The sequence below is a fragment of the Mytilus galloprovincialis genome, chromosome 4, assembly GCF_965363235.1.
Source record: "Mytilus galloprovincialis chromosome 4, xbMytGall1.hap1.1, whole genome shotgun sequence".
In the NCBI taxonomy this organism is placed as follows: domain Eukaryota; kingdom Metazoa; phylum Mollusca; class Bivalvia; order Mytilida; family Mytilidae; genus Mytilus; species Mytilus galloprovincialis.
In genome coordinates this window covers 14,546,579-14,566,070 of record NC_134841.1, presented here as the reverse complement: position 1 = coordinate 14,566,070, position 19,492 = coordinate 14,546,579, and the positions used below count along the sequence as shown (strand labels likewise).

The window sequence follows — 19,492 nt, the reverse complement described above, 5'->3', positions numbered from 1 at the left end:
CCTGCACATGGTTCATGAGGTGCTCATTTGTGTTTTCCATTTATCTACATTGCAAATGAAAGGGGAATGAACACGTTAACTGGCAAGTCACATATGAAATATGTTTAAAACTTCATAGCAGCTTCGTCTTCATGTGATAGAACAGGATGAATTAATGCGATTATCAGCAATGGTATAATTTTAGAAGGAAACAAGCGTAGTCTTAAGATTTAATCAATGTTTAGTTTTCAATTCACATATTTATTACAGTACCATTCAAACCATTCCCAGATGTATGAATGAAATATCATGATTTCCATTAACATATCTAGGTAATAAATATGTGCCTTTTTCAGTTTTAAGCAGTTCTTCTCTTGACCCCTTATATATAGCATTGTTAATTATGTTAAAAGAAGAATATTATTTCGTCTGTTTGACTTGTGTCTTTACGTTATCACATTTGTGTTTCTGCAAATAAAATATGTTTAAGCTTAGTAAAAAGTTAAATAACAAAAAAAAACCTGATCTACGAGGAAAATTCCAAATAGACAGTCCCTAATCAAATGGCAAAATCAATGGGTAAAAGTGTCAAATACCTGACTTGGTACATATTTAAAATTGAACACGGTATACGTTCAACGATGAACAATTTTAAGCGCCACACGAAAAGCCTATATACACACAAAGGAATTTATTGAGTTCAACTGAGACTTCAAAAAATCAACACATCTCTAAATAGACAAGAAACATTATTTAGGACAATCTGGACTTCTATTTTCTATTCGGTCAACTAATTGTCCTTTTTCCATTTATTGCTTCTAATTACACTCTTGGTATCATCAAACTAAATATTTTATTTATACCAATCCTATCTTGACTTCGTTACGTATGAAGGCAAATTCTGAGTCATTGAATCAAACAGTTTCGCAATTAAATTATTGAACATGAAATTAATGAAGGTCATTACAGATGAATTTGATCTACATATTGCTACTGTAGAGCTACAAGTAGTGGCTTTGAAATATCGATAACAACGGTTTATGACACAATAAATTGTTAACCAAATAGATATGAGATATTATGGTAGTTGAAGACAAACTCAGATAAAACTTTTACTTCTGGCATACGCAACATAGTTTTGCTGCTAGCGATATGAAAATAAGAAGATGTTGTATGATTGCCAATGAAACAACTCATCACCAGAGACCAAATGACGTACAAGTGAGCTTTTATTAGATGTCCATATCTGGATTAACTTTTACGTTTGTTGCTGAGAGCCTGATTTTGGGGCAGAAAAGCGAGATAAGTTTATAATTATTGAAACAGAACCAAGAAAGAAAAATCATTTTAAGAACTATTTTAACGTTAAGATAGGCTACACTATCAATACTATACTGGAAGTATACCTTTCTATCTTTATTTGATTGAATAAGTACTTTAAATGGATTTCATAGAAATGTCATGCTACACTTTCTGTTCATTACTGCTGATTCGAACATTTATATTGGACGGTTAGTTACTTATAATTTCAGTACTGATTTCAGTCATGTGAAACAGTGATGACTGCTGTACCCATATTTTAACTTTTGTTTATTATGTGTGTTTTGTTCACGCATCGGTGTAAATACGATGGAATTTGATGCGACTGTCATGCAAGTGAGAGGTTTAGCGCTATAAAACCAGATTCAATCCACAATTTTCTAAATTTGACGTCAGGATTATGACAGTTGTTGTCCATTCGTTTGATGTGTTTTATCATTTGATTTTGTCATTTGATTAGGGACTTTCCTTTTTGAATTTTCCTCGGAGTTCAGATTTTTGTGATTTTATTTTTTATAACTTTCAAGTTTCATTAATGATTAACGTTATTTCCTATCCAATGATAAAGTATTTAAAAACCGATTCAGCTGTGGCTTTTCAGTGCGTTTTCATTACTGATTTTTCATTTATTTATGTCTATGTAACGTTTATATCTGCGGCCTACTAATTATCTGCCAGAAACTATTTTACTTAGATTTTACTTATTATCCACAAAACTTATTATCCACAAAATAATATTAGTACTTGTTTGTCAATCTTAAATACAGCTTTTCGAAGATTGGAGTTCTTTTCACTTTGAATAAAAATGCATTCTGTGCTCTGAAAACAAACTCAAATAGGAGAATAAATGTTATACTAAATAGTAAGGCGTTGGCTTTGACATCAATTTGTTTGGTGAAATAACAGTTGATAATATAATTAAAAAGGTTGATTGTTGTTTAAGATTGATATATAGAAAAGAAAAATGATTGATATATAGGAAAGAAAAATGTTTAGTTTCCTTCTTGGTTGGTTTTATAACTATTTTGAATTTAGCGTCACTGATGAGTCTTATGTAGACGAAACGAGTGTCTGCCGTATTTAATTATAAGCCTGGTACCTAAATATTTAACTCATGAAACGGAAAATTTGAGAATGGCCCTTATTCAATGTCATTTTGATTATTTGTTCCTATTGTGAGCTGGTCTAGCTTGGAAGAAAAAAAAACAAATTTAAAGTGGCCCAAAACAAAACGGTCTTTTAAATTAAAATCATAGACCGATGAACTAGTAAAAAACACACTGACACATAATATCAGATTATTAGATTAGCGTCTGAATTCAGCTCACTCAGATCTTAAAAAAATACAGATCCATCTTATTCAAGTTATGATTTTATAACAATTAACGAATAATTCAAAGACGGTACAAGACCATGTTATCGTAATCATATAACGCCTTCATTTAGATGCATTGAATCAACAACACATTGCATTATCATAATTATAGTGCAAATCAGAATTATAATTTATTACATGATTCAATCAAATCAATAAAATCAATCAGACAGCTTCATATGTTAAAACGGTCAAATGTCATTTGAAATGTACCAGTTAAAAAATGTCATCTCTCAAACTCGGTTGTAATATTTGAAAAAAATTTCTTATTTCAAAATCCCTTTCTCCCACTTGTACTTATAACAGAGCCCATTGATATTTAATTGTATGGCTGTCATAAGATATCCTTTGTTTGAAAAATATTAAACATTGTATTAGAATATTAGAGATTCTGAGATCAATCAAAATTTTATGTTTTGATTTTAATTGAGTCATGAATTATTAATCATGTTGATATTTCTAACATAATACTAAATATATTTGACCTTTTTCTTTTTATCAAAACCGATACTTTTAGAAATGACCAGCCATATTCACCGATGCGTTAAGATTTTCCCTGAGTACATACGCTTGCGTGGAAATGTCAAAACATAATATTTAAGTTTGAGAGGTGGTCATTGGGGTTGGAATTAGCATGTTTTGTCTGTACTGAACTTTATTGTGCTTTAATATACTTTATCTTGCTTCATTTATGAAGTTACGCAAGGATATTTATCTTGATTAACAAATATATATATATATATATATATATATATATATATAACTGATAAGGTACTTTGTATTATATTAACGAGAGCAGTTTATTAACTGTTTGATAAACGAATTCGGTATTGACAATTCGCTTGGAAAACCAACATAAACCATCACGACACTTACTAAAGAGGAAATCCTTGATAATCATAGGTCTGTTCTATTTTCCTTTTTTGAATTTCAACTAAAGATGATGACCTGGATCTTCCATCACTGTATTGGATACCTAAACTGCATAAGTGTCCTTACAAACAACGGTATATTGCTGGGTCTTCCAAGTGCTCCACGAAACCTCTTCCTAATTTATCAACATTTATTTTATCAGGAATCTGATATACAGTAGTTGTCGTTTGTTTATGTAATCTATAAGTGTTTCTCGTTTCCCGTTTTTTTTATATAGATTAGACCGTTGGTTTTCCCGTTTGAATGGTTTTACACTAGTCATTTTGGGGCCCTTTATATCTTTTTATTCTTATTTTTATCTTTTTATCTTTTTATTCGATGTGAGCTAAGGCTCCGCGTTGAAGGCCGTACATTAACCTATAATGTTTTATTTTTATAAAATGTTATTTGGATGGAGAGTTGTCTCATTGGCACTCACACCGCATCTTCCTATATCTATTATATTGTAATATATTTCTATTTGCAATTGACTAAAAATTATTTGGATTTATAATTTATAAATGTATGTATTACAGACAAATTAAACTAACAAGTACTAACAAAATTGATTATATACTTCTAACAGTTAACAAGGCCGGGATAAGGTACCGGTATTTGATGTATCCACTAACAAATGTGAAAAACTATCAATAAAACATAATTTACTATAAAAAAAACAACATCTTTTTTATCAGTAATCAAAGACGGGCTTCAAAATTATTTTGAAACTGCATATTCTAGAGGTGGCGTGAATCAGATGTGGATACTTAAAAATTCCAAAGTTCTTTTAGAGTACATACCATCTAATTCTCTTTCATCTTGTAATAGTATTTAAACATTTGATTTTTCTACACTTTATACAAGTATTCCACATTCCAAACTAAACGACAAATTGAAAAAGTTGATATTGCTTTGTTTCATAAAAAAGAATGGACAACGAAGATACAAGTATCTTGTCTTAGGAAGGGATAAATCCTACCTTATAAAGGATCACTCTGATTCAAACAAAAAAATCTCTGAAACTGACATTATCAAGATGCTTGATTTCTTGATTGACAACATATTCGTTACGTTCGGAGGACGTGTTTTTCAACAGCCTATCGGCATTCCAATGGGAATGAATTGTGCCCCTCTTCTTGTCGACTTGTTTCTTTATTATCATGTGGCTGACTTCATACAGGAACTTTTTCTTTACGACAAAAGAAATGATTTCAGCTTTCCAATTGTGAACCTTCCATTTCTAAGTAGCAACATTCCAGCAGCACCTGCATACAGTGGATACGATATTCCCGTGCTTGCATTTCCTATCATGATTTTCTTGATAGAGGGTTGTTGCTCACAAGAAAGCTATTAAATCAAGAGTTCCAAGTGGTGAAGTTGAAATCATCTCTTCGGAAATTTTACGGACGCCATTTCGAGTTGGTTGACCGTTATGGAATAACCGTTTCACAAATGATATCGGTTAAGTTCCTTACGTCGTAACTACAATCCCCTTCCCTTTCATAAATGTGACCTACCGAATTAGACTATTTACCGGATTTGTTATCTCATAAGCATGTATTTTTAGTTGGGTTTCGTGTTGTTTATTCTTTAGTTTTTTATGTTATCTCATAAGCATAACGACAGGTGCCACATGTGGAGCAGGATCTGCTTACCCCTCCGGAGCACCTGAGATCACCCCTAGTTTTTGGTGGGGTTCGTGTTGTTTATTCCTTAGTTTTCTATGTTGTGTCATGTGTACTATTGTTTGTCTGTATGTCCTTTTCATTTTTAGCCATGGGCGTTGTGAGTTTATTTTCAATCTATGAGTTTGACTGTCCCTCTGGTATATTTCGTCCGTCTGTTATTGTTTTGTTTGAATGAGTACTAGTGTGAAATCGAGTATCGTACTGATTTTGATGTAATTCAATAAAGATGCATGACTGCACTCAGTCTTCATGGAAGTTATTTTACTTATTTCCCTAAATCTTATTAATAAATGTTATATTTTTGAAACACAAAATAACAACAACAAAAAAAAAATAGTTATTTTACATGATAAGTGAAACAAATTTTGTATCTTGATCAGTGTTTCTGTTGTTCCTCCTCTTATAGTTAATGTGTTTTCCTCGGTTTTAGTTTGTAAACCGGATTTGTTTTCTCTCAATCGATTTGTGATTGTTGAATACTACTGTTGCCTTTATTTGTATCTCGATCACTGTATAAAATACTATTTTTCTTTCGAAAAAGTGAATTTTATGTTTATCGTATAAAAGACCATAATAATACAAGGCAAACTAAAAATCTGAATATCATTTCCTACGCTAGTGTAGATTCCTAAACTAATGCGATTGTTTCTAAAACTACATCAGGAGAAAAGGGACAATAATTACAAACATTCCTCAATTTAATTTTCTAGCTTATTTTTTTCTTACAATATGCCTATCAACCGCATTATTAAACACATATAACACCGAAATACAAATTATTGAAAAAATTGACATTTGAATTGTACTAGTTTTTAACGTGAAAAAAAAAAGTATCTCTCAAACTTGATGTTAATGTTTCAAATTGAATAACTATTCTTAATTTTATAATTAAATGCTCCTGCTTATACTTATAAAGAACCACTTGTGGCTCTCATTAGTTATTCTCTCTTTTTTTTTTTTTTTTAAAGATATTGAGCATTGTATTATGATATTGATGTTTCTGTGATCAATTAAAAGTTTTATGTTTTACTTTTAATTGAGTCATGCATTTTTAATCAATGTTAATATTCCTAACCTTTATCAAATATATTTGACCTTTTACTTTTTATCATAAACTGTACTTTTAGAAATTACAAGTCATATTCACATGTTCACGATGCATCTATATTTTTTCCTTGAGCACATATGCTTGCATCGAAACGTCGAAACATAATATTTAAATTGACAGGTGGTCATTGGGGTTAGAATTAGCAAGCAGCATGTTTTGACGACTTGTCTGTACTGAACTTTATTATATTTTAATATACTCTATCTTCCTTCATTTATGAAGATACGCAAGAACCTTCATCTTGATTAACAAAAAATCTAATGAATTATTTATATATATAACTGTTAAAGTACTTTGTATTAACGGCAGCAGTTTCTTGTTTTGTGTGAATGAGTGTGAAATTGAGTATTGCAGTGATTTTTATGTAATTCAATATAGATGCATGACTGCACTCAGTCTTCAGAATTTGCTATTGCATGTGAATTTTATAAACACATGGAAGTTATTTTATCTATGTGTGTAAATCTTAATAATAAATGTTATAGGTTTTAAGCACAAGGATAGCAACAACAAAAAAAGTTATATATAATAAGTTAAACAAATTTTGTATCTTGATCAGTGTTTCTGTTGTTCCTCCTCTTATAGTTAATGTGTCTTCCTCGGTTTCAATTTGTAAACCGGATTTGTTTTCTCTCAATCGATTTATGATTGTTGAACAGCGGAATACTATAGCTGCCTGTATATGTATTTCGGTCACTGTATAAAATACTATTTTTATTTCGAAAAAGTGAATTTTATGTTTATCGTATAAAAGACCGTAATAATACAAGGCAAACCAAAAATCTGAATATTATTTCCTACGCTACTGTAGATTCCTAAACTAATGCGATGGTTTCTAAGAATGCACCAGGAGAAAAGGGACAATAATTACAAACTTTCCGAAATTTAATTTTTTGAAAATGTTTTTTTACAATATGCATATTTACTGCTTTATTAAACACATATACTGAAATACAAATTATTGAAAAATTGATAAATGTCAGTAGTTTATCACGCATTTCGTTATGAATAGTGCCTTAATTGCATAGTTAATTTAGCAAAGGCCAATCAAGTTAAGAGTAAAATACTAGAATAATTTAATAAAAAAATAGATAAAAAAAGACAGAAAGAAAAAAATATTTATTCAAAGTAACTTAGAATTGATATAATTGATTCGTATTTGTTATTAATTAATCTGCTGAGACGTAGATGTGTCTCCATTGCTTTGCATCATAATCAATAACAGTAATTTGATAATCTGCCATACAACTGCATCCCTTTGGGATGTGTTTTCTCTTTTAAAGTACAACTGAATCTGACGTGATCAGAACTGAACAATGAACATTTAATTACTTCAAATCAGAACAACATGATGGAAATGTTGGAACAAGTAATATTCTTGCAATACCTTGAAAATGCCTGTACCAAGTCAGGAAAGTGACAGTTGTTTTCCATTCGTTTGATGTGTTTGAGCTTTTGATTTTGTCATTTGATTAGGGACTTTCCTTTTATTAATTCTCCTTGGAGTTCAGTATTTTTGTGATTTTATTTTTGATTAGATGGTAACATTATGTTTGTATACCAAATATTATAATCGTCAATGCAAGTACTACAAATCCTAAAACAACAAATTTATACATTTAAAATGAACTTAATATATAAATCCAAAAGTCACTGCATCAAGCTAAGACAAAGGAGAAGCGTTTCACATTTTAAACGAAACCGAAGTACATGTTTGTTAAAGCAACAGTATGTAACGAACTTGAGAGTCAATGGTGCGTGACCAACAGGACATGGCAGCCATGTACTTGCTTGCGTACCGATTGAGCTGTTTCCAGTTGATATGATCTCTTTCTGGGCATATATAACCATAAAATTGTAATAGTAGGTGTTAATGACGATGGAAATAGTCATGATAGTTATAATATTAATAAATGCGCGAATTGCCAATCTTTTCTGAATCATTTCGAAACGAACAAAGAAATGTAACTCAAATGGATCGCACATATTTAGGTAAATAAATGCTACAGTAGTTAACCGATAATTAAAAGTCATAAATCGATAAAAAGTAAAACAAACCCGGGTTACGAACCAAAACAAAGGGAATCACATCAGTTATAATAGGAAAACAAAGGAACCACAGGAACACCGAAAATATTAACATACATTGTATAAACCATATTTGATTGTCAAAGTTTGTCAGGGGATAGTCAACTAAACTAATAGTAAACGAGAAACAATTTGAAAATTTTGTATGAAAAGTTTTTTATATAAAGAGGAGAAAATAAAAAAGATACACAATAATTGTACATACACAGGCCCGAAAACGTAGTTTTTAAAAGACCATTCAAATACATCAAGATGATCAACTTAGAATGAAAGACAGAAAAAAATGGAGATTTTATGAACTGTGCCTGTCAACTTGGACAGACAGCATCATACACAAAGGTTTTAATCGACTTAATCCAATAGCGGTAGCACACTATAGTAATAACAAACATTTCTTCTTTCTGCATTTAACTTATACCAATATCTATTGTAACTTGTGTCCAAAAATGGCTGTTTCTTTCGACGCTTTTATACACAAATGCATATATCTCAGAAATTGAGGTTTGTAATTATTCTTATTCATATCAACTGTTACGTCAACAGATGGTTATTGATTATTGTAGAGGCATCGTTTAACCATCTTACAGGACCAAATATTATGAAACCTGTCCATAACAGACGAATGATATTTTATCAGACGAACACTTCTGTGGTGACAAAAGATTATTATTGCGACGTCCTGATGATAATTGCTGTTTCGATGATAATTCGACCTTAATATTCATAAAGACTTACGATGCCAGTTGTACTACTATCTTAGAAACTCTCTGAGTTAAGAATATGCTTTAAAATGAATCTGTTTTATAGTGATTAAGATTATTACACAATGTTCACTAATATACCCCTATTTTTTACATTTTTGCCTCTCATGTTTGTTTGTTTTGTAACACATCGTTGTTAATACAATGGAATTGTATGCGACATTCATACAAGTGAGGGGTTAAACTAGCTACAAAACTAGGTTTAATCCAGCATGTTCTCCATACGAAAATGTCTGTACCAAGTCAGGAATATGAGAGTTTTTATCCACTCTTTTTATGTGTTTGAGATTTTCATTTGTCATTTGCTTAAGGACTTTCCGGTTAGAATTTTATCAGAGTTCGGTATGTTTGTTATTTTTCTTTCGAGTAAGTCATATCCAATAAAACCGATTACGCCACTATCGGCGATAGTAAACCAAACAAATAAAGTGGGTTATATCTTTGTGATGATCTATACTATGCAAGTTACCAGATATCCTAGACCTAACCTTTTACAGACCCAGTATGTCGATTAACCCAACTCAACAATTGCTGGCTGGTCCAACATAATTAGCATTCTTCTCCTTGACCATAGAGTTGTTATGCATTGCCTTTACTTTGCAATGTTTCACAATGGCTGCAAAGCGGGAGATTTGGTGGTGATGACGGGTCAAACCGAGAGTTTCTCCCTTGGTTAAAGTATCAGCTGTAGACTAAACATAATATAAACTGTTCGACATATATTATAGATGGTCATGGTGAATAATCGTTCAGCTTGGCTACCATAAGTATCACCTTTATACAGCAAGACTCGTGGAAGCCTCTCTGGTTCTTTGTCCAATTACATAATCTCTCATAATGAGCGACCAGAAAAGTGGTAAGTTGGGATATCTGATATAATAGGTACTCATGACTTTCAGAGGTTTGGCCTGCCACAAAACCAAGTTCAACCCACCATTTTTTTTTTTTTTTTTTTTATCAAAATGTCCATTGTTATATTATAGTTCGTTTCTGTGTTTGTTACATTTTAATATTGTGTTTCTGTTGTGTCGTAGTTCTCTTCTTATATATGTTGCGTTTCCCTCAGTTAAAGTTTGTAACCCGGTTTTGTTCTTTTTTTCTCGATCGAACACCGGTATACAACTGTTGCCTTTATTCAGGTCTAAACTATACGTGATGATGCATGGGTAGATGCAATTTTTCCTGCGTCTACGCCATGGCTGAAAATGAAAAAGACAAACAGACAAACAGTAGTACACATGACACAACATAGAAAACTAAAGAATAAGCAACACGAACCCCACCAAAAACTAGGGGTGATCTCAGGTGCTCCAGAAGGGTAAGCAGATCCTGCTCCACATGTGGCACCCATCGTGTTGCTTATGTGATACCAAATCCGGTAAATACTTAGTAGTCTAATTTCGGTAGGTCACATTCATGAAAGGGAAGGGGATTGTAGTTACGACGTAAGGAACATATCCGATATCATTTGTGAAACGGTTATTCCATAACGGTCAACCAACTCGTGATGGCGTCCGTAAAATTTACGAAGGGATGATTTCAACTTCACCATTTGGAACTCTTGGTTTAATAGCTTCCTTGTGAGTAGCAACCCTTTATGAAGAAAATCATGATAGGAAATGCAAGCACGGGAATATCGTATCAATTGGGAGATATATACCCCGTATGCAGGTGCTGCTGGAATGTTGCTACTTAGAAATGGAAAGTTCACAATAGGCAAGCTGAAATCATCTCATTTGTCGTAAAGTTTTGTTTTCAACCGACCCTCATTGTCAATTTCTAGATGTAAGTCAAGATATGAAGCCGACTTAACTGTATCTGTAGTATCTTTTATCTGTAGTTCGATGGGATAGATGCTTTCCACACAGTCACCAAATTTTGAATTATTTAGTGAAAGAACATCATCTATATAGCGGAAAGTAGAGTTACGCAAATCACTACCTTTTGAACTGTGGGCAGCCTGGAAAAATATCAGTTTGCCTAATTGACAAAAAAGGAACCACTTATTTTGCATCCCGAATTTTTTTGCATAGTTTAGTCAATTCGAACCAAGTGGCATATATTGTACCTTCGTGATCTTTATGGCACGCGGGTTTTGGAGTTTTAATTTGATACAGTAAATACTAAAGGACATGTCAACCTATACCTTTGGTATGATTATAATCCTGAAAAATCTTGACAAAGTATGACCAGCTGGCAAGTGTCATGTTGGACTATGTTTCATACCGAGTTTATGTAAAATAGTAATTTGCACGTCAATATTTTTGAGTGAAATTGTTAACTATTTTGTTTTGTAATAATGTTTTAAGGTTATAGTTTTATATATATAAATATAAATAAATTGTTTCAATTATATGTGTAGTAGGTTAAAGTGTACAATCATATATGATAAGATTTTTTGTGGAAGATATCATGTATTAGCTTCACGGGATTAGCTCCACTGTAAACAAACAAATTTTATGGTGTATGCAAGTTTAATTGCTTTAGCATGTGTAGATTAGGGAATATGAGACTTGCAGACGATTTTCCAGAATTAGAACGGATGCATTATAGTAAATTAAATATTTATAAAATTATTATTTTTTTGTTGTACACTTAAAGTAACCTTTTGATAAAAAGAGATTATTAATTATGAAATTCAAATTTATTTTTATTTTAATTGTTTCATTAAATAATTTTCCCGGGAAAACATCACGTCGTTAAAGTATAATTTTTCTTGCATTTGGACCTTTGCGGCACACGCACGCTGGCCACTGTATTATACAGACGTATAATTGTCAGCAGGATAAATTCATATAAAAAGGTCAGTTTGAGTATTTTTGTATGTTACTTTGTCATTTTAGTATATTAAGAGTTTACATAGTGTTTTATGATTTCTTAAATTATGTTTTAGAAATTGTATGTTATTTGTTAAATTTATAGAAACAATGTTTTTGAAGTCTTATAATTAATTGTTATGTAAATTTCATTTTTAGAATATGTTTCTAAAAACTAGTGAATTATATTGTACTTTACTTTGCTCAAATAGTTAACAGTAAAATTGGAAATTTCATTTATATAGATCAATGAGTTTTTTATAGTAATTAATCAATTTTAATTACTTTTAATTAAGTGTATTGCCAATTAAGCGGAATCGATTATTTTCACTTCTTAACGTTACAATGATAGGTATTATCTCCCGATGTTCAATAATTATTCTGCATCTTTATTGTTTCTCACGACCGCGTGTTTGTAATGATTAATGTAATCCGATTTCATGCGCACAGCATGTGATAACACTGAAACCTTCTCTGAACTCTGGTATGTTAGGAATGTGATACGTCACGATGGCTGTGACGTGCATCAGCTGATTGTTGTAAACATCCGGTAACTTGTAAATAAACGCACGTGCGTTTGTTGTTAGGAATTTTTATGGAAGTTTAAAGATTTCTATTGTATTATTTTATCAGCTATGTAATTTAGTTGGAATAAATTATGTTTAGTTTATTAAGATTTGTTGTAATTATTTAAACAGGAAAGAGTTTTTAAGTTATGTAAGGAGACCAGGAATCAGTTGAAACAACAATTGTACCATACGCTGAGGGTATGTTTTGTGTTCAACATATTGGTTATATCACTTATGTTGTAGTTTTATTTCATGATTTTATGATAACTGTATGAAGTTGAGTAATTGAAATAGGAAGAATTACTTTTATTCAAATTAAACAAATAATGTGTGTTTGTTTATATTTTTCGTATTTTGTGAGTTAAGAAATGGATGCTATTATGTACTTGATATTCACAATGATTTCTTAAGTTTATAGTTAGTTTAGTTTAATTTTAGTTAGAAACAAAATATTTTATGTTGACTCAAGGAACAGATAAACCGTTAATTATATCGATGATTATTTCACGCTAATTGATAGTTGTTTATTGACACATATGTAATGTTTATATTATTTGCTACATGTAATTTTGATACTTTCATTTCATGTAATTCTATTTTATATTATTGCTATTGTGTCTTTGTAGGATTTTTCTTATTTACGACTCGAATAAATGATGTCAGCATAAACAGAGTTGTATAACTGCCATGATAAAACCCACCTTCACATTTGGCGTCGTCGACAGGATTGGCAGAAGTCCCTTAGCAGTAACAACTTGTATGGTACCGTTCCGGATAGATGTTAGATACCAGATCTATTGAGATGGCCAGGATGAGTTGGTAAAGATAACTGTGATATAATCTAGTGACAATGACAGTGAACTTTTGTTAATTTTAACCTGTATTACGATTTTTTTTTCTATGTACATGTATTGATATTAGGTAATATAAATTTGAAAGGTAAACATGGTTAAAGATTTGAATTAATTTCGAGATGTTCAAAAAGTTAATTGTTAAATTTTAATCAATATTTTTATAAATTTTTGAAAGATGGATTAATTCAATTGAAAAAAATATAAAATAAAAAGAATGGCTGACGCGGAGGACTTAAAGGCTTTGGGCGAAGAGGTTGAAAGATTACGCATTGCGATGAAAGAGCAAAATGAATATATACAGAAGCAAGAGCAGTCTTGGAAGGAGGCAGAACCAAGGCCTGTTGTTATGATGAGCGGAAGGAGATTGGATAGGTTTAGGGATCGATCAACATCATCGTCTGAGCCATCTATAACCGAATGGGTTTCAGACATGCGAAGCCAGGCGAAATCCAGAAAGTTAACCGCCCCTGAATTTTCGGTTTTCCTGTTAGACAACTTAGCAGGAAAAGCAAGACAAGAAATTTTAGGGAGAGGAGAGGCTCTACACCAGGATCCGGAGGGCATAATTAAAATACTGTTCAAGGTTTTTGGTGATGGGGACAGTTTACCGATCTTACAGCAACGGTTTTATGCGTATAAGCAGAAGGAGGAAGACTTGATTACCTGTTCTTTGAATATGGTAGAACTTTATGACAAAATTGTACAACTGGACCAGTCTTTCGCTGCCTGTAGGGACGCTTCCTTAAAGGGAAGATTTGCTGAAACCGTTAAAGACGAGGGCCTTAGACGAGAACTTAGACGATTGAACATCGAGACGCCTACCCTAGAATTCTTTGAATTGAGAGATAGAGCAGTGCACTGGATGGGCAGAGAGTTTGAAAGAAAATCAGCTATTAACCAAGAGATAAAGATTGACAAAGGGGAATCTGATTTACTTGAAGTGGTTAAACGCCAGGAGTCTCTTATAGAAAGACAACAAGAACAGATAAATCAGATGTTGCTGTCAAGACCGGAATCGGAAGTAAGAAGACCTCGAAAGTGTTGGAATTGCGGATCATCTCAACACCTTAAATACAACTGCCCTAAACCAGTTAAAGACCGGCATCAAGGCAGTTCGTTAAACGGGTAGTGCCTGCCGTGGAGAGCCACACTGCAGGGAGCAATAACATAGGCTCATGCTTAACTAAAGCAGTAGGTGTTTGTCCAGAGGCCATGATTGCATTAAATGATATCGAAATAAGATGTTTGTTGGATACGGGGGCACAAGTATCAACAATTACGGAGTCCTTTTATAGGCGCCATGCATCGATCTTGGGGAATTTTGTAGATATCACCGATATATTGAGAGTATCAGCTGCAAATGGTGGGAACATACCTTATATTGGGTACATTGAATGCGACCTGCGGGCTCTTGAACATACTTTTAAAGATATGGGATTCCTGATCGTCAAAGACCCTGATGATAATACATTAAAACAACGAAAAAGGAAGGTACCAGGCGTTATTGGTTCCAATATCTTTAGAGGTATGCGAGACGTTTGTAGTAGTATAAAAAAGTTACCAGAAAAATGGGGACATATCTTGACCTTGTATGAAAAGATGAATGCCACTGAAATTTCATACAAAAGCAACATTAGAATTCCGAATGATCAAACAGTTATAATACTAGCAGGTACTATTAAGATGATAGAAGCTCAAGCAAGGCCAGCACCAAAGGGGCACGTTCTAGATTGTATTGTAGAGGAAAATACTACACTTACAATGCCGAATGGTTTTCAGTTAGCATCGGCTGTCGTTTCGGTAAGACAAGATGGCAGAATTCCTGTCCAGATTTGCAACTATAGCAACACAAACATCAAATTAAAACCCAAAACAATGATTGGATGTGCAATGACCCAAAACGACTCCGCACATGACAAAGAGACAGCAGAAGTTAACAGTCAAACAGTGTGTCCTGTTACCAACAATGATTATTTGGGAAAGATGGATGTCTGATCTTTAACAAGCGAACAGCAACTGAAATTGAAAGACGTAATATCAAAATACAGCGACACATTAAGTTAAGGCGAAGATGATATAGGATTTTGTAATAAAATAGAACATCAAATACCAACGGCAGATGACGTACCCATCAGAGTACCGCATAGACGGATTCCTCCGAATCAGTGGTCGGAAGTCCGAGAATACCTACAGAATGCACTGAAAATGGGAGTAATTCGCGAGTCATCCAGTCCGTATGCAGCACCTGTTGTTATAGTCCCAAAGAAGAATGGAAAGTTAAGAATTTGCGTAGACTACCGAGGCCTCAATGCTAAAACTAGAAAAGACGCCTATCCGTTGCCAAGAATTGAGGAAGCTCTTGATGCTCTGAATGCTGCAAAGTACTTTTGTAGTTTGGACCTTGCCCATGGATATTATCAGTTGCCTATGGCTGCGAAAGATGTAGAGAAGACAGCGTTCCGAGTAGGAACAGGAGGACTGTATGAATATCTTCGGATGCCATTTGGACTTACCGGAAGCCCAGGAACGTTTATGCGACTGATGGACAAGATTTTTGGAGATCAAAACTTCCAAACCATACTGACTTATTTGGACGATATTTTGGTATTTGGCAGAACATTTGAGGAGACACTTGAACGTCTAGAGATGGTTTTATCAAGACTCCGAGAGAATAACCTTAAAGTTAAACCTGAAAAATGTCAGTTATTTAAGGAAAAGCTACGATACCTTGGTCATTTGATTTCTGCCGATGGTATGTCACCAGACGATGAGAAGATCAAGGCCGTCACGAACTGGCCAAAACCCAATACAGATACAGAATTGAGGGGATTTTTAGGATTAGCAGGATATTATCGTCGGTTTATTGCAAATTTCGCCAAAATAAGCGGTCCTCTTCATGCGTTGTTAAAAGGGAAAGGCAAGTCGAAAAAGGGAAAGCGCAGAAAGAAACATAATCCGTTAGGTATCGGAGCATGGGATGAGACATGTGATAAAGCCTTTGAGGAGCTGAAGGCTAAACTAACCACTACACCCGTACTAGGACATCCAGATTTCAGCAAACCTTATATCTTGGAAATTGATGCAAGTTTTAACGGGCTTGGAGCAATCCTATCACAAGACCAAGAGAATGGTAGAGTAGTACTATGTTATGCAAGCCGATCATTGCGGGAAAATGAACAAAATATGAACAATTACAGCAGTATGAAGTTAGAATTGTTAGCACTGAAATGGGCCATAACCGAGAAATTCCGAGACCTTTTGATAGGATCTGAATGTATTGTCTTCACCGACAACAATCCATTAAGCTACATAAATTCCACTGCCAAGTTAGGAGCTACAGAAACAAGATGGGTAGCCGAGCTAGCACAATTCAAATTCACAATGAAATATCGTTCTGGTCGCACGAACGTTAATGCGGATGCTCTTAGTCGTAAAACCAACCACACTATAGAGACAGTCAGACTTGAAACAGTGGATGTTCAACTTTTTGAAAGTCCCAGCACATTATTTCCAGTTGAGCTACAAACTGCTGTCCTAAACGAGCACAGAGTTGATGAGGAGCAGCCTGACGTGTCATTGCTGCGATGTCCACCGTTAATCGCCTCATCATTGCCAACTTTTGACCCAGTTGAAATGGCAGAATTGCAAAAGGCTGACCCAACTATAAAACGACTCATGCTTTATCTCAATGGTGACCAAACAGCAACAAAAAGACAATTCGCTAGAGAAACTAAGGAAGTCCGAAAATTGGTTAATATTACGAAATATTTGAAAAAGGAGAATGGAATATTATACAAGGTAAATAGAAACGCTAAACAGCTGTTACTACCAAATGCATTGAAACAACAAGTACTAAATACTGCGCATGATGGAATGGGACACCAGTGTTTTGAACGAACATTTGATATTATCAGAGGAAAATGTTATTGGCCGTATATGTATACTGAGATAGCAGACTACTGCGATACTTGCGAGAGATGCAAAGTTGGAAAATTAGGCAGGACAGTTAAAACTACTTTTAAATCCGTACTTGCAAAGAGACCACTTGAAATAGTAGCTATTGATTTTACCGTTTTGGAACGAGGAGTTGGTGGATTAGAAAATGTATTGGTAATAACCGACATATTTACAAAGTATACTCAAGCGATTCCGACTAGAGATCAGAAGGCAAAAACAGTTGCAAGGATCTTATTGAAGGAATGGATAATCCGATTTGGGGCTCCACAACGCTTGCATAGTGACCAGGGCAGAAGTTTCGAAAACGAGATTATACACGAACTTTGCAAAATTTATGGTGTGAAGAAAACCAAAACATTGCCGTATTATCCAGAGGGAAATAGCGTTTGTGAACGTTTTAATCGAACCATGCATAATTTACTACGAACCACCGACAAGAAAAGCAGATGGCCAGAACTACTTCCAGAGTTAGTTTATGCATATAATTGTACACCCCATTCAACAACTGGTTATTCACCGTATTTTTTATTCTTCGGAAGAGAGCCAACAATTCCATTAGATCAACTTCTAGGAACAGAGCAAGAAGTAACTTTTGAGAAGGAAGAATGGATAACTGAGCATTTTAACAATCTAAAACAAGCATTTGAATTGGCAGCTGACAGAACTGAGAAGCAAGCATTATCGAGGTAGACCACTTTGAATAAAAAGGTCGATAATAAAGAACTTCCGGTTGGAAGCAGAGTTTTTCTGAGAAATCATCCGAAGGGAAGGGCCAAAATTCAGGATGCGTGGAACAGCAAGCTTTTCCGCATTATTGAGAAACATGAAAACATATACAAAGTTGAACCTTTACTTGGGCGTGGCGATCCGAAGAATGTTCATCGAAGGGAAATGTTAGATGCCAGATATCTAGTCAGGAAAGATAATCCACTCATAGAACCTCCGCAGGATATTCGTCGTGGTACATGTAATGATAAACGTTTAATAAACGGTGAAGAGGAGGATGACGAGGACTACGTGGTCGTCATGCAGATACCTCCAGTAGAAGACTTAGCTAGTGAAAATGTTACAGAAGACGACGATGAGGTGGAGCCTCCAGAAACAGAGAACCCATTACCGGGACCTGTTGTCATGGAGGATAATGATGAGAATTTCCTGGATGATATCAGCATTGGTATGGATGATGATGTGGAAGGTCAACCTGAAACAACGGACGTGGTTGAAGAACCTCCTATATTACGCAAAAGTACAAGGATAACTGCAGGGAAACATTTAAATCCGCTTAATTTGCCTAAATCCGTCCTGCAAAACGAAATTTCGATAGATACCACAACAGTCATTGATAAAAACGTTATTGCAAATTTTTGTCAATCACAATTGCTTTTGGCTCATATTTTGGCGAATTCTTTACCAAAGTAATATGTAAATCGTTTTTATGTAAAATGAAGTTTCAGTAAAGATTTCAATTTTTTTTTATTTTTGGTCAATCGTTTGTATCTAATTGATATTGGAAACCATATCTTGGTGTTAATGAGTATTATCATTTTTGTCAGAAGCGTTGTCGTGGACGTCAACACAAAGTAGGGGAGTGTAAAATAGTAATTTGCACGTCAATATTTTTGAGTGAAATTGTTAACTATTTTGTTTTGTAATAATGTTTTAAGGTTATAGTTTTATATATATAAATATAAATAAATTGTTTCAATTATATGTGTAGTAGGTTAAAGTGTACAATCATATATGATAAGATTTTTTGTGGAAGATATCATGTATTAGCTTCACGGGATTAGCTCCACTGTAAACAAACAAATTTTATGGTGTATGCAAGTTTAATTGCTTTAGCATGTGTAGATTAGGGAATATGAGACTTGCAGACGATTTTCCAGAATTAGAACGGATGCATTATAGTAAATTAAATATTTATAAAATTATTATTTTTTTGTTGTACACTTAAAGTAACCTTTTGATAAAAAGAGATTATTAATTATGAAATTCAAATTTATTTTTATTTTAATTGTTTCATTAAATAATTTTCCCGGGAAAACATCACGTGGTTAAAGTATAA

The 19,492-nt window shown here is 33.5% G+C and overlaps 1 long non-coding RNA gene across 1 annotated transcript; it reads left to right on the top strand.

Moving 5' to 3' along the window:
• The first annotated feature begins 12,128 nt into the window (after positions 1-12,128).
• On the top strand, positions 12,129-13,650 carry LOC143071425 (uncharacterized). Its single transcript, XR_012976898.1, has 2 exons — positions 12,129-12,814; positions 13,243-13,650. It is a non-coding gene; the product is annotated as an uncharacterized LOC143071425 (long non-coding RNA).
• Positions 13,651-19,492: the final 5,842 nt, after the last annotated feature.